Here is a 16,817-nt window from a genome sequence, read left to right on the forward strand (position 1 = left end):
ATAGCACAAACTAATGTCAAAAGACCAAAGGAAAAAAAAAAAAGAAAAGAAAAAAAAAAGTGAATCAACAAGCAGTTCCTGAACATACTTTAATCTTTTTCTCCCTTCATTTTATAATTCAAAATTACATCAGGATCTTTTTTTTAAAAAGATTAATTTATTTATTTTAGAGAGAGAGAGAGAGAGAAAGAGAGAGAGAGCATATGTGTGAATGGGGGGAAGGCAGAGGGAGAGAATCTCCAAACAGGCTCTCCGCTGAACATGGAGCCCAACACAGGGTTCGATCCCATCGTCCATGAGATTATGACCTGAGCTGAAGCCAAGAGTCGGTCTCAACCGACGGAGCCACCCAGACACCCCTCAAGTTATAACAGGATCTTTAATGATTTATGGTCATCATTATGGACATCATATGTTGGAAATTCTGGTTAGCAGAGAGTCCTGTTTAATTGAATGCCACTAGGGAAGTCTCAGTTAGAGACTTCTAACTGGCCATCAGTGGCTCGTCTCATCACAGCAACTAATGCTCTCCAGTTCTCTGTAAGGCATATCTGTGCATGCTCCCTATAGCTGGTTGAGTAGCATCCTGTCCAGTAAACAGTTGTGGTTCTTCCCCAAATCTCTCTGTACCAGTTGTACTGGTTACAGTAATTATATAATTTAATGAAATATTATGTGGTTTGGTAACCTATAAAGGGGAAAGAAAAGAGTTGTTCCTCTGAAAACTAAGTCCCATGCTTGGAAAGCCTATAGAGATGAATTCTCTATAAAATTTTAACTTTTGGGATTAGGTGTGGGAAAGCCATTTGTAACTGGTAGGGAAAAAAATCTGTCAAAAGCCTTCTGATTACTTTCATTCTTTAAGCAGTAGTGCTGTATGAAAAAAAAAAATCCATGGAGTGCTCCAAAGAGTGGACCGAGAAGCAAAAAAGACAGCCCTACATCCAAAATTGGTTAATACACATAGATTTAAGTGTTTTAATAGAAAAGAAAGTGTTTAAGGTGTATATATATAATAATTCTCCATTCTGTCAGGCATGTTATGTACCTTACTCTGTTAGGATGGATGAGAGTACTTCTGCTGCTTGTACAGAATTCACATAGTACGGGCATATTAAATAAAGGAATAAAAATCCAGGGAGATTAAGAAGTGATTAAATGTACCAGGTGGCAAATAAGTGATGCTAGCCCTACAATTGCTATGTTATCCTGTGCTCTTGGGGGCAGGCATTACTAATCAATCATGGTCTTCTGTAATCAATCAGTAATCAGGTCAGTCTTCAAGTGTCGAACACCAAGAAGTTACTACCAGTTAATCAGTTGGCGCCTGACACTGAATCTCTCAACCCTGGCTTAGAGTAGAATAGTGCAGTAGGCTCAGATCATAGATTGGCATGTCACTTGAGGCTAGGCGGGTTGGAAGTATGTCAGAAAGATATGCCAGGGGGATCTGGGTGAACCTCCACCATTCAGTGATTGCTGGGATCCATCCGGCCAGGCTCCTTCCTCTAGGCAGTGTCCCTTTCTTCTTCATCCAATCAGTGTTTCTTTCAGAATGGCAGTCTAGATGGAGATCTTGTCAAAGAGAGGGCAAGTTCTGTTGGGATGTGCCTCAGCATCACTGTAGCTGAGTTACGCCTAGGCAGCTTGGCGTGCCAGCTTGACCCTGGCAACAGAATGTCCAGATTTGACGCTGGCGTCACCACGTCCTAGTTCTGACCAAGGCAAGTTAATGTCTTCAAGTTTCTGTTATCAGTAGTGGGTTTATAAGGGTTAAATGTAATAATGCACGGAAGGCATAAAGGACTGGTTCCAGCATTATCACACCCTCTACAGCAGGGTTTTCTAAGCATGAGTCCTATGAGTCTTTGAAGTCCTATGCATGGTATGTTCAGGATCCGTAACTTTCATCAGATTCTCAAAGGACTAAAACAAAAGCAAACCAAAACAGGAAATACCGAAAACTTTCTTGTTTAGAGCCGTGCTTATCAAATTGTAATGAATCCCCTGAAGATCTCTTAAAATGCCAGTTCTAATTTAGTAGGTTCCGAGGGGGGCCCGTGGCTGTGTATTGTTGACAAGTTCCCAGTTGATGGTGATGCGCTGACCCATGGACCACACTTTAAGTAGCGAAGGTCTAAAGGACCCACCCCTTTATTTCCTTCTGCTGCCGAGAGGACTATAACATGATTATTAAAAGCATGAGCTCTGGACTCAGACAGCATGGGTATGCTTTCGGCCTTGACCTTCACTAATTCTATAACCTTGGCAAGCTGCTGAACTTCTTTCTCTACGCCCCAGTTTCTTCAACTGTAATACGGGGGAAATAATAGTACTTCCATGATAGGGTTGATATGAGGATTAAATGAGAAAGTTTATAACAGTGCCTAAAACACAAGTATGTGTTATTCTTAGTTTATTTACCACCTTGGGAATGCACTCTCTGTTGCTGCTGCCACATTCTTAGCTGTCTCAGACGACATAGCATTCTCTGGATTGTGTCATGCCCGAAGTAATGTCTCCTACCAGTGACATAGGAGTCAAATACAATTGTGAAACATAAAATATCCCTCTCTTGGGGAGATAGATATAACAGTTTGTTTAGTTCACTTTCTTACAAGCTAATTTGGTCACAGAATTCAGAACAGCCCTTTCCATCTAACTCATAATTCACTACGCGTAAGACTGCATACCATAAAGTAAGAATCATGGGAGGGTGTTTCTGAAGACTGGCAGATGAAAGCAGGGTTGCTCTGCAATGTAGGCGCTGTTGCACCAGAGAGAGACCCGACTCCTCCAGGTCGTCTGCAGAGGGGAAGAAGATTTGAATCTGTACCACCCACCAGCTGAGTATCCACCCCAGTGCACATGACTCCGCGAAGGACTGGGGAATCCAGTGCATTCACTCGGTCCTGCTTTTGCCTCTGCCACATGCATGCAGGCTTTTGGTCCACACATGAACAAGTGCCACCGAGACAGGAGGGGTTGGGATGAGGAAGACTTTCTCATCCAGCGCTTTACTCACGTCATAATTTTCCTCCTCCTTGTCAGCGTGCTGGCTTTGGCACCTGATTCTCTTCTACCAGAACATGTAGAGACAGTGATTCCTCTCTCTAACCCTCCCTGCCTTTTGGTTCGAGATTTTTGTTCTTTTATTTATTTACCTATTTTTAAAGATTTTATTTATTTGTCAGAGAGAAGGAGAGCACACACAAAGGGGGAGCAGCAGGCAGAGGGAGAAGCAGACTCCCCACTGAGCAGGGAGCCTGACAGGACTTGATCCCAGCAGGCTGGGATCGTGAGTGGATTTGAAGGCAGACACTTAATGAACCGAGCCCCCCAGGCATCCCTAGATTTTTGTTCTTTAAAGGAAATAAAAGTTTGTGGCTAAAAAATGAAGATAGTGTCTCTTCTTTTTCCTCTTTTAAAAACTGAGTCCGAGTATATTCAGATTGAAAGAACCGATTATGATTACATTTTATGATTTAACTAGTACAGAAATTTTATTTTTTATTTTTATTTAAAAAAAAATTTAGAGAGCTTGTTTGGGGTGGGGGAGGGGCAGAGTGAGAGGGAGAGAGACTCCTCAAACAGGTTCCACACTCAACATGGAGCCTGATATGGGGTTTGGTCCCACAGGCTGAAGATCATGACCTGAAAATCAAGAGTCTGACACTTGGGGCACCTGGGTGGCTCAGTGGGTTGGGTCTCTGCCTTCAGCTTGGGTCATGATCTTGGCATCCTGGGATGAAGCCCTGCTTCCCCCCCCCCCTCCCCCAGCCTGCCTCTCTGCCTACTTGTGATTGCTCTTTCTCTCTCTCTGTCGAATAAATAAATAAATAAAATCTTAAAAAAAAAAAAGTCTGATGCTTAACCAACTGAGCCACCCAGGCGCCCTCAGAGCTTTTTTGTAAGTTAACTTTATTGACATACAACTTATAATAAAAAATGCATTCACTTAAAAATGTATAATTCAATGAGTTTTGACAAATACGTGTAACTGTGTAACCAGTGGTACAATCAAGATATAGGACATTTCCATCACCCCAAATAGTTTGCTTATGTCCATTTAAGTTTCTCCTGCTCCAGGTAACCAAACTGGTTTGATTTCTGTCATCATTGATGCACCTCTTCTGGGAATAGAACTTTCACATAAATGGAATCTTATGAATGAACTATTTTCTTTCTGGCTTGCTTCGCTCATCATAATGTTTCTGAGAGTCATTATTTTTATTACATGTATCACTACTATCAGTAGCAGAACTTTTTTTTTTCTTTTTAAAAAGCCTTTCTGTTAACTCTGCTAAAAGGTCAACTGTTATGCATACATCACAAATTAATAATATATGCACCTTGAAATACATTTTTATTTTTTTTAACATAGGTCAAGTTTAGGAATATCACTAAGTGCTAGAATGTCTGAAGAGCTGTGACTGTTTTGCAGTTGTGAGGGCCGTGTGGTGCTGTGGAAAGCCTGCGGTCATAGCACCAACCCTGTCACTGACTTTATGAATTTGAACAAGATTTGTCACCCATTAGGGCTCAGTTTGCCCATTTGTACTAGTCTTTTTAAAAATTTTAGCAATTGGGACACCTGGGTGGCTCAGTGGGTTAAGCCTCTGCCTTTGGCTCAGGTCATGATCCCAGGATTCTGGGATCGAGCCCCGCATCGGGCTCTCTGCTCAGCAGGGAGCCTGCTTCTCCCTCTCTCTGCCTCTCTGCCTACTTGTGATCTCTCTCTCTCAAATAAATAAATAAAAATCTTTAAAAAAAGAAAAAAAGATTAAAAAAAAATTTTTAGCAATTAATTAACATATAGTGGATTCTCGGTTTCCGAGTTCAGTGATTCATTAGCTGAATAGAACACCCAATGCTCATTACAACACGTGCCCTCCTTAATGCCCATCCCCTGGTCACCACATCCCCCCATCATCTCCCCTCCAGCAGCCCTCAGTGTGCTCCCTAGAGTTAAAAGAGTCTCTTGTGGCTTGTCGCCTTCTGATTTCGTCTTATTTTATTTTTCCCTTCCTTCCCCTATGTTCGTCTGTTTTGTTTCTAAATTCCACATATGAATGAAATCCTATGGCATTTGTCTTTCTCTGGCTGACTAGTGCTAGTTACCAGTCTTTGCGGTTTCCTGAGGCCCATTCTGGGCCTGATACACGTGCTGTTCGGGCTGGTCACTGAACTGTGGAGCCAGCAGAGGGAGCAGGAGTCAACAAATGAATTGCAGAGTGGGACCCACATCCTGAAGCCTCCGCGAGGCGCGCTGTCCTCGGCACAGTGGCTGCGCTGTTCCAGAGCACAGCAAATCCTGTGATGGACCAGTTTTTACAGTGACTTATAACTCCCGATATCATTTTTTCAAACTTACTTCTCTGATTAGGTGATGTTGTAATTCTCTTTTTTTTTAATATAAAAAGGGTATAAACAAATCTCTGTGTGGTCTTATAAGCAAATCAAATAGAGTCACATTCAAACTTACTTAAATTAACTTTTAGTGCTATTACCCTAGAGAAGAATTGTAAGAAAAAAAAAACACAAAAACCTCCAAAGTGTTAAAGGAGCCCCTTAGTTTACTTTTCAAGGCAAAAACAAAGTTAGAGTGAGTCATCCAAAATACAGTTTATAGAATTGTCAAAAATGAAATATCTTATACCATTATCTGAAAGTAGCCTTGAGGGTTTAAAAGCAGCTAATTGGTTTCACTCTGAGGCCAGATCTGTAGACACACAGTTAAATGGACATTTCATGCCATGAAATTTCCTGTATCTTCCATCCCTACACTTTTAGTCACAGAATTATTTCTGTTCTCCATTCACTTTTGCTTCTATGAACATAACTGCTGTTGCATGAAATCTTTATAGTCTTATGTTTGCTCCTCAATTCCTCTCTTCATAATATGGAACAAACAAAAACCAGAGAGTGGAATTAGGTTGGCCGCGGCATGCTGGGAAACACTCTGTAGGCTTTTATACCCCTTGGCCACCTTTCTCCCCCTACAAAATATTGTTTGTTTTTTTTTTTGTTTTTTTTTTCAAAATATTGTTTTGAAATAAATAATTTGGGACATTTGAGTGGCTCAGTTGATTCAGTGTCCAATTCTTGGTTTCAGCTCAGGTCATGAGCTTGGGGTCATGGAAACTGAGCCCCATGTTGGGGGTCCATCTACTTGAGATTTTCTCTCTCCCTCTTCCTGGGCCCCTCCCCCTGCTTTCTGGCTCTTAAAAAAGAAACAAACAAACAAACAAACAACTAAAGTAATTTGGTGAGAAGTTTTGTAATTTATAATTTCAAATGAACTTGGTAAATTTGGGACATTTGAGTGGCTCAGTTGATTCAGTGTCCAATTCTTGGTTTCAGCTCAGGTCATGAGCTCGGGGTCATGGAAACTGAGCCCCATGTTGGGGTCCATCTACTTGAGATTTTCTCTCTCCCTCTTCCTGGGCCCCTCCCCCTGCTTTCTGGCTCTTAAAAAAGAAACAAACAAACAAACAAACAACTAAAGTAATTTGGTGAGAAGTTTTGTAATTTATAATTTCAAATGAACTTGGTAATGTGACATATGCAAATGAAAAATTTAAATATGCTCTAACTGGCATTTTTCTGGTGAAATGAGGGGAGTACTGAAGAGGCAAGTTTGGAAGCAGGCTCTTGTGGAGACTCTGGGGAGGAGCAGAAAGAAGCGCCGAGGCAAGTGAGGAAAATAAAGTGAGGGGTGGGAATGAAGGAAGGCCTGTGTGTGGCGGCAGAGATGACCTGTGTCTGCATCTGTGTCAGTAAATCTGTTTTACTTGTCAAAGGTACCTGACAGGCCTCCTTGGAAAAGATGAATCTGATGTGATTTTTTTTTAAGATTTTATTTATTTTATTTTAGAGAGAGAGGGAGAGTGCACAAGAGAGCTTGAGCAGGGGAGGGCGAGAGGGAGAGCATCTCAAGCAAACTGTGCTAAGTGCAGAGCCTGATATGAAGCTCGATCTCATGACCTTGAGATCGTGACCTGAACTGAAATCAGGAGTCTGACACTCAACTGACTGAGCCACCCAGGTGCCCTGAATCTGATGTTATTTTAATGAGTCTGTACCACAGAGAAGGAAGGAAGCAACCCCGTTATTTGATTAGGCCCGTATGACACTGATCTAAAACCTGACCAAAATAGGACGAGAAAGGAAACTACAGACTAACCTCACTTATAATTGTTGACGCAAAAATCCTAATAAAATACTAGCAAACGTATTTCAGCAGTGCACTAGGAGAAAATGCACCATGACCAAAGACATTTATCCTAAATGTTCACGGTAGCTCAATATTATGAAGTCTATAAACATAATCACATTAAAATGCGGAGAAGGGCATGATGTCGAGCAGACTGGACTGTTTTAGGATGAAACAACAGGACCAGAAAGCAGATCACAGGTTGCCAGAGGATGGGACTGGGGAATGTTTGACTACAAAGGAAGAACCCAAGGGAATTTTAGGGGTGATGGAACTGTTCTGCATCTTGATTGTGGTGCTGGATACCTGCCTCTGTGTACTCATGAATAGGACATTATACATCCAAAAAAGTGGAAGTTATTGTAGATAAAATCAAATATTTAAAAATCAGTTTCAAAAAATGAAAACAAAACCAAAAAGTCCCTCTGTCATATAGCCAGTCAAGCCGATGATTGACTAGGTAAGGCGAAGTGACTGTAATATGCCCAGTTTTCTCAGCTGTCACCTGGAGCTCACACTGATACTTACCTCCCAGCGTTGTTATGAGATTTGGCTCAGCACAGCATCTGGCATAGAGTACATCCTCAAGAAGTGTTAATCATTGTTAGTAATAAGATATACCCATGAAGCACAGGAACTCTGGAGCAAGAATGCCTGGCTTCAGATTCTGGTTCATCCCCTTATTTGTTGTGTGGCCTTGGGTAGATCATTTTGCTTCTGCCCTCTGTGTTCCTTTTTTTTAAATTTAGAGAAGCATTGCTCTGAGAGTTCGTTGAGTTTACTGCAGCAGAGCACCTAAACTCCTGAGGCTCCTGTGAGTTCAGAAGGGGACTAAAGTGAGCTGTGCACGGTTGTGTGTGTGTGTGTGTGTGCGGGCGCGTGCGTGCACGCGCGTGCATGTGGGTTTGTGTGTGCGTAAGGTTGGTTGATGTTGGTCTCTGTGTTATTTAATGAGTTGCATAGATAAGGTACATGGGAAAAGGGCAAGAGGAGACAGTTTCCGCCCGTGGCAGAGATATGGCTATAAACGCTGAGACAGAAGCGCAGGTGGATTCTCCAGGGAGCTGAAAGAGAGACATGAACTTGGTTCCACATCGGGCTGGTGTCAAAGGTAGGATGAATTTGTACTACAGGAGTGTGAAAGTTTACTCAGGCCAAGTAGGTCATCAGCAAAGAGAGTTAAAGGGAGAACCCCAGAGCCTCTGTTTAATGACTTCAATCTCTAGCTACTTGAATAAAGAGGGAGTTTCTCTGTGTTTGTGTGACCATTGTCCCTGTTGTGGCCACTCATGTTGACTCCAGCGGACTGTGTGTCACCTATGAGAGAGAGGGGGCTGGTCAGTGAACGTTCCTTGCCTCGGTGACTCTGAGTAGACCACTGTCACTGGTGGGCTGGTGGTGGTCACGTGGAACTAGAAGCCCCCACTTGGAAGTGAGTCACTCACCTCACTGCTAAGGATTGCACAAGTCCCAAGAAAATGGGGAAAAGAGTAATATTTAAAGAAATGAGAACATTTTTATCAATCTGATCATGGGAAAATGCAAAATATAAAGCTCTGTATGTGTCTCTAATTTGGTTAAACATATGCATAGAAAAATGACTGGAATGAAACATTAAAACAGTAAAGAGTTGTCTCCGAGTGAGGACTACAGATGACTTCTCTTTGTATCTTATATCTTATATATTTTCTGCAATAAAAATGTTTTACTTTTGCAATTAGAGAAGGGGAATGGTTGCAATTAACTTAAAAGAAAAGAGGTTCCCTTTCTCTGTTCACAGCCTACATACTGTTCAGCAACACGTTTTTTGCTACTTGTTATGTATAGGACAGTAGCAGTTTAATTGCTGGCTACATTCTCTAATCTCCAGTTGAAGCTCAAAGCTTCCTAATCTTACTTCTGTTCCACGGAAGAGGAACTCTGACATGGGGCAAAGACATAATGGGGTCCTTAGAAACTCGCCGTGAGCCATTGCGGTTGGAGCTTGGGTGGTAGCGAGGAAGACAGCCAAAACTCCCTCTTTCTGGAATGTGCTACTGTTTGGGATCACTTCCTATTACTTCTCTCGCATTCCTTTCTCTCAGCTGCTGTGTAAAGATAGGATTATGTTTTTGCTGGGGCTGCCATAACAAAGAAGCACAGACCAGGCGGCTGAAATAACAGAAAGTTCTTTTTTGACAATTTTTTGACAATCTCAGACAGGGTGTCTGAGATCAAGGTATCTGGGGTTGGTTTCTTCTGAGGCCTCTCGCCTTGGCTTGTAGATGACTGCCTTTCCATCCTGTCTTCTCGTGGTCTTCTTCCTGTGTGAGTGTGTCCTAACCTGCTCTTCTTTGAAGGACACTAGTAACATTAGATTTGGGCCTACCCTAATGAACTCATATCACCTCAATTACCTCTTTAAAGACCCTATCTCCAGATACAGTCAGTTGGAGGTTCTAGAAGTAGGACTACAACATAGGAATTTTGGAGGACACAATTCGGCCCATAACAGTGTTGCAGTAATTTTTCTTAGGGGACCCTGTTACCACTCAGGGAAAGTCAGGAGAGAACCAGTATAGGGTTTAAGAGAAAGGATGTTAAAAAAAAAAAAAAAAAAAGGAAAAAAAGCTGTTTTGACTTCTTGGGTTTCGTATAGCCCACCAGGTTAAGAAACCAGAGAGAAATGCACACATCTTCATTTGTCCAGAGTGTCTGTGTCTGTTCTGGGCACATTACCCTCTTAAATCTGTGGCTGTATTGAGGCCAGTTGAAGATTGAAATGTTGGCTGTCTCCTCCTTGGGGGCATAACAAATATATCATTCTGTTGAACTTAGCACCACATTATTGGAGGTTTCTACAAAAGCAAAGCAAATCTGAGAGCAGAGATGTAGATCTTGCTCAGTAAATGATGGGGGGCGGATACAGTGGTGAAATGGTTAAAGAGTGGTCTACTCTGGTCATAGGACCCTTGATAGCTTGGTAAACATCGCCATTCTCTACTGAAAAACAAGAAGCAGCAGCCTTCTGACCTGCTCATATAATTTTAAGGCATTGAAATGAAAGAGTTTATCTGTCTTCTCTGCCCAAGTGATAAACATCAATGAATGTACTCTAATCTCTTTCCCGGGATGAATCCTGAAACTTTTGCTCTATATGGAACTGATATCACTGACCTGTGAAAGAGACAGGTCAGGCCGATGCATTCTGCCTTTGCCCAGCCAGCAGATGGTGCCATTTTTCTAGGAAATGAAACCAGAATTAGTTAACTGAACTGCAGCTCGGCTGTGCTAGGTTAGGTACCATGTACACGGGGTGTTTCCATAGATCTTCACATGGAACCAGCTTCTCTTCTATAAAAATCTGCTCATCTTAACTGCAGTTAAACAAAATGAAATCATCAGGCTTAAGTGTAAAGGAAACTTCTTTTCTTTTTTTTTTTTTTTAAAGATTTTATTTATTTATTTGTCAGAGAGAGAGACAGAGAGAGAAAGATCACAAGTAGGCAGAGGCAGAGGGAGAAGCAGGCTCCCTGCCAAGCAAGGAGCCCGATATGGGACTCGATCCCAGGACGCTAGGATCATGACCTGAGCCGAAGGCAGCTGCTTAACCAACTGAGCCACCCAGGCGTCCCAAGGAAACTTATTTTCTTAAACATGGGGAAAATTAGAAAAAAAAATCTGAGCCCCTTCTTCTAGGTGTATGTTTTAGGATTACATGCTCTCTCCCCATCATCCCTCATCTTATTCCAGTATAGGAACAGACATCATCTGTTGACTCTCTTACAGTCTTTCACTGTTATGTATAGTGGTTGGCTTACTGAATTCTATATTAAAATTGTAACTTCTGAGGAATGAGTAGTTCTGAATAGCTACTTCAGTAGCTGCTTTAATATAATACGTAACTTAATGAATGTAATTTAATAGCTACTTTTAATAATATGTAGCTGATATTAACCTTTTTGTTATTATTTATTCATTTATTTTTCACTAGAAATGATTGTATAATAACATAAATTTAAGTGCCACCTAATTTAAACATTTAAAATAATTCATTGAAGGATAACCTACAACACAGTACGTTAAGCCTAATTGTTGAAACAACACCTCTTTTTTTTTCCAGAAAAGAAAAACGTAAAGGTATGATCAAAATTATGAGTGACAATTTGGGTTCATTTTGACACTTATAGATAATTTTGTAGGCATACCGGCATGCACAATGTTGAAGAATCAACCCACTGGATTTAGAAATAATAGTAAGATAAAGAATTATAGCTATACATCTCAGAGTTAATGCCTGAAATTAAAGGAAAATATCCACCATTTATCATAATGAACTTTCAATAACTAATTTTTAAATTTTAATTTAATTTTTATTTTTTTAAAGATTTTATTTATTCATTTGACAGAGATCACAAGTAGGCAGAGAGAGAGAGAAAGAGGAGGAAGCAGGCTCTCTGCCGAGCAAAGAGCCCGATGCGGGACTCGATCCCAGGACCCTGAGATCATGACCTGAGCCAAAGGCAGAGGCTTAACCCACTGAGGCACCCAGGTGCCCCAATAACTAATTTTTTTTTTAAACATTGAGATTGTTGTTTTAGGAAATAACTTTCTCTGAGCATTTAATTTAATGTTAAGTGTATTAAATAACATACAGAGAAGAATAAATTTTGTGTTTGATACAAATTAAAGGATACAGGAATATAACCTCCCTTCCTCGCCAAAGCTCAAATTTGCAGTGGTCTCAGCAGAAAATAAACAGTTTACAAGTTAGACAGAATTTATAGCATTACAAAAGTTTACAGAACCCTACTTTTCATCACTTTTTTTTTTAAAGATTTTATTTATTTATTTGACAGAGAGATCACAAGTAGGCAGAGAGGCAGGCAGAGTGAGGGGGTGAAGCAGGCTCACTGCTGAGCAGAGAGCCCGATGCGGGGCTCGATCCCAGAACCCTGGGATCATGACCTGAGCCGAAGGCAGAGGCTTTAAACCACTGAGTCACCCAGGTGCCCCTCATCACTTTTTTATAATAGCAAAGATTGTAATGACAACTGAATGACCAGAATGTGGCAGATATTTGTGCAAAACTGCATGAATTGTCCTTACCATTTGATAGAGGTCAAACCCAAGAACACGCATTGACAATGATGAAGAGAAACTACACTGAAAGGAATTCTATTTTCGATTTCAAGCAACACGGGCCATACTATTTCCAAACACTGAAAGAAAACGTGGCACTGTGAATAGTGGGAGCAACACGTGACTCGGCAATTCACCCAGCGGACGTGGCTGATGCTGGCACATGCCACAGTTTCTCTCTACACCAGCCAGCATCTTAAATGACTAAAAACGATGGAAGGGCTTGAAACTCACTTCAGTGTCTTTATTCTTGAAATTTGAAGATCATGAATGAAAATTTTTTTAAAGGTTTTATTTATTTGTTTGGTAGACAGAAATCACAAGTAGGCAGAGAGGCAAGCAGAGAGAGGGGGGAAGCAGGCACTCCACTGAGCAGAGAGCCCGATGCGGGGCTCGATCCCAGGACCCTGGGATCATGACCTGAGCCGAAGGCAGAGGCTTTAACCCACTGAGCCACCCAGGCACCCCATGAATGAAATATTTACAAAAGTCCTCTTCCTCCCCCACTCCCCACCTCAAGGAGTGTTTCTTTTTTTTTTTTTTTAAGATTTTATTTATTTATTGGATAGACAGAGATTGCAACTAGTCAGAGAGGCAGGCAGGGAGAGAGAGGAGGAAGCAGGCTCCCTGCTGAGCAGAGAGCCCAATGTGGGGCTCGATCACAGGACCCCGGGATCATGACCTGAGCTGAAGGCAGAGGCTTTAACCCACTGAGCCACCCAGGCGCCCCTCAAGGAGTGTTTCTTATATCACTGGAAATCCTTAAAAGAATCGAATCATAAATTCTCTGGTTTTACCTATACCAATCCACTTAACTGGAATTTGAAGTTCTTCTTCAATCAAATGAATATAATTTTGGGCCTTAACAGGTAGTTCTCAAATGTCCTGCAGTTGATATATCTATGTTCCAACCTGGGAGAGTCTTATACTGAACTTCAACTTTATTTAAGACTTCTTGGTTTCCTGGGAAACGAGGAATGATTTCACCATCTAACTTGTAGGCAACTCCAACTTTGATTTCCGTAAATGTGTCCAAAATATCCACTCTTTTAAGTGCCAACACAGGAAATTCATTAATCACATGAGCACATTTGAGTGAAACGAGGTCCAGCCAGACACATCTTCTTCTCCTTCCAGTGGTTGCCCCAAACCCTCTACCTCTTTTTGTATTAATTCTCCACTTTCATTGTCTTACTCTGTAGGGAAGGCACGAGTGCCAACTTGAATTTTGTCAGCTTTAAAGACCCATCACTTCTCCAGCATTTTGGGAAGGTATACCCAGTCAGGTATAGACACCTCCCTCTGTACAGTTTGAAGAGGTTACAAAAGGATAAGTTCTAAAATTAATATCTAGTAGTTCTGCATTGGCACCTTCTACCAAGATTTTCTTTGATGGTCCATGCAGGGCATCGGAGAGGAAATAAATTCCATCTCTCACCATTGGTTTAATCCTTTCCATATAGCCCTTGAGTTTTTGTAATTCACTTAATTGTTAATTTCCAAAGTGGGGCATATGATTTGTATTGGTTAGCCAGAACTTTGAACCTCTCAGAGAAGCCATCAAAGTCAGAAATAAGATCAGTTCACTCCAAGTAGCTTTGGAAGATAAACTGGGCCAATGTCCTTTTTTGTGGTACTCCCCCCCATTTTTTTTTCGGCTTCTTATTGTCTCTTTTGCTCCTGGAGACCATCAGATCCTTGTTGAAAATCAAATACAAGAGGAGCACTGTCAGATAGGGTAAGACTATTTTCCTAGCCTTCCAGGCCTTTTCCTTTTTGGACATTTTTCTCTGCTTCCTCAAATAATCTGGGAAGATGAATTATCACACTATTTCCAATGAATATGGTAGCATTTGGATTAATTATTCCACAATGTCCAGTATTGTGACCTGGTTCTCCCTGGGCCACACCCCAGGGCAGCCACAATCCCGGTTGCATATGGAAGGGGCCACAGGATTGGTGTCAGTGTGGTGGCTCCTATGACATGAGGAGAGTCCAAGGGAGATGCAGGCAGTGAGGAGTGCATGAACTGAACTGCTCTGTGGCCACCAGCCACGGGTGGAGAAAGAACGAGCCAGAGGCCAACCCAGCTACTTACCTTTTTAACTATAAACACTTATCTTCAAAATTTTCAATGAAAATTTCAAATATACAGAATACTTGAAAGACCAACACAATAAGCATTATATACCATACCTATCACTTAGATTCAGCGATTACTAACATGATGAAGATTCAATAGTTAACAACATTACTGTTTTCCTTTATGTATAAATATGTGTGTGTGTATATATATTCACATATATGGAAGTTGGTTACAGACATCATGACACATCAGCCCTAATATATAGCCTGTAACTCTTTTTTTTAAATTTTTTTTTTTATAAACATATAATGTATTTTTATCCCCAGGGGTACAGGTCTGTGAATCGCCAGGTTTACACACTTCACAGCACTCACCATAGCACATACCCTCCCCAATGTCCATAACACCCCTCCCCCTCTCCCAACCCCACCTGCCCCCAGCAACCCCCAGTTTGTTTTGTGAGATTAAGAGTCACTTATGGTTTGTCTCCCTCCCAATCCCATCTTGTTTCATTTATTCTTCTCCTATCCCCCTAACCCCCCATGTTGCATCTCCACGTCCTCATATCAGGGAGATCATATGATAGTTGTCTTTCTCCGATTGACTTATTTCACTAAGCATGATACCCTCTAGTTCCATCCACGTTGTCGCAAATGGCAAGATTTCATTTCTTTTGATGGCTGCATAGTATTCCATTGTGTATATATACCACAACTTCTTTATCCATTCATCTGTTGATTAGCCTGTAACTCTTTAGAAGAAAACATTCTTCTAACTACTAAACCATAATCACACCTAAGAATATTAGTAATTATTTCATTATTATCTAATATCGACTCCCTAGTCAAAATTTCCTAGTTATTACCCATGTATCATTTTACTTATTATTTAGCTATTTTGAAGTAATCACCACCCCCAGCATGAGACTGGAGCTCACCACCCGGAGATGAAGAGTTACTTGCTCCGAGGACTGAGCTAGCTAGGCGCCCCATCCCCATACATCTTTTGTGGCCGATTTTTGTTTTAACTGGACCCAGTCAAGACTCAGAGGTTGGTTTTGGTTGTTTTGTTTGTTCACTCACCTCTACTTAGGACGGTGATTTTTTTTTTTTTTTAATGGACCAGGCCTGTTATTTTAGAATGTCCCACATTCTGGATGTGTCTGATCGTTTCCTTATAAGCTTCTTCTTAACCTGTGTTCTTCAGCTATCAAAGCCTGAGAGAAGGCTTATGTGCTGTAAATAATAATGATATTTCTAACTCAAATTTAACATTATACAGTATTTCTTACCTTCGATTTTATATAGCTACTTCTTCTTTCTTAACTAACAATCTAAGTTCTTAGTAACACTCATAGTTTATTTGCTTTACCCTACAATTGTTTAAAATAATAGCACCAATATTATTACTACAAAAAACTAAAGGAAGATACAGATTTCTTTGTGGCTCTTTTATCTTTATAGCATATCTAAGGGTTGGATAAAAGTGTACTAATCTTAAAAAACACTTGAAATAATTTTGTCCTCTGCAAGGTTATGTTAAAAGTTTGATATATACTTAAGTTTGTTTTGTGTTGTTTTCAATTGAATGTTTAGTTTCTTTCCCTTTACAGTTAATTTTATTTTTTGAATTATAGAAAACATTTATAGGAGTAAAAAAAATCAAAATTATATAAAGATGTAAAGTCAGAGAAGTCTTACTTCCATCTTTTTAAAAAAATTTTTTATTATTTCTTATTTTTTTATAAACATATAATGTATTTTTATCCCCAGGGGTACAGGTCTGTGAATCGCCAGGTTTACACACTTCACAGCACTCACGATAGCACATACCCTCCCCAATGTCCATAACCCCCCTCCCCCTTTCCCAACCCCCCCTACCCCCAGCAACCCTCAGTTTGTTTTGTGAGATTAAGAGTCACTTATGGTTTGTCTCCCTCCCAATCCCATGCAACATGGGGGGTTAGGGGGATAGGAGAAGAATAAATCTTACTTCCATCTTTATCTCCTCTACCTGATTTCTCCTCTGTCCCTATAGATGACTATTTTTAAAAATTAGTTTCTGATTTATTCTTCCTATTAATTTTTGCAGTAACAGGCAAGTATGTATTATCCTCCTGTTTTTTTTTTTTTTCTCACAGAGCATAGTGTACTCTAGATCCTGTTTCACAATTTGTTCTTTTCACTTAATAAGACACTCTGAACATCACTGCGTATTTAGTATGTCGAGGTCTTTCTCACGCCACCCTCATGGCTGCAAAGTACTCCATTGTGTGGATATGTCATGGTTGATTCATCCATTTCCTTCCATTCATCATTCAGCTCACTGGCAGATACATGGGTTGTTTGGAAATTTAAAAAAAAATTTTTGGTAATTTTTGAATAGAAATTTTAA

At 40.6% G+C, this 16,817-nt stretch overlaps 1 pseudogene; it reads right to left on the bottom strand.

Annotated features, from left to right (window-relative positions):
* Positions 1–13,099: 13,099 nt before the first annotated feature.
* Positions 13,100–14,275, bottom strand: LOC123952611 (annotated as a pseudogene).
* Between the last annotated feature and the right edge of the window lie 2,542 nt (positions 14,276–16,817).

This window comes from Meles meles, chromosome 11 (genome assembly GCF_922984935.1).
Source record: "Meles meles chromosome 11, mMelMel3.1 paternal haplotype, whole genome shotgun sequence".
In the NCBI taxonomy this organism is placed as follows: Eukaryota; Metazoa; Chordata; class Mammalia; order Carnivora; family Mustelidae; genus Meles; species Meles meles.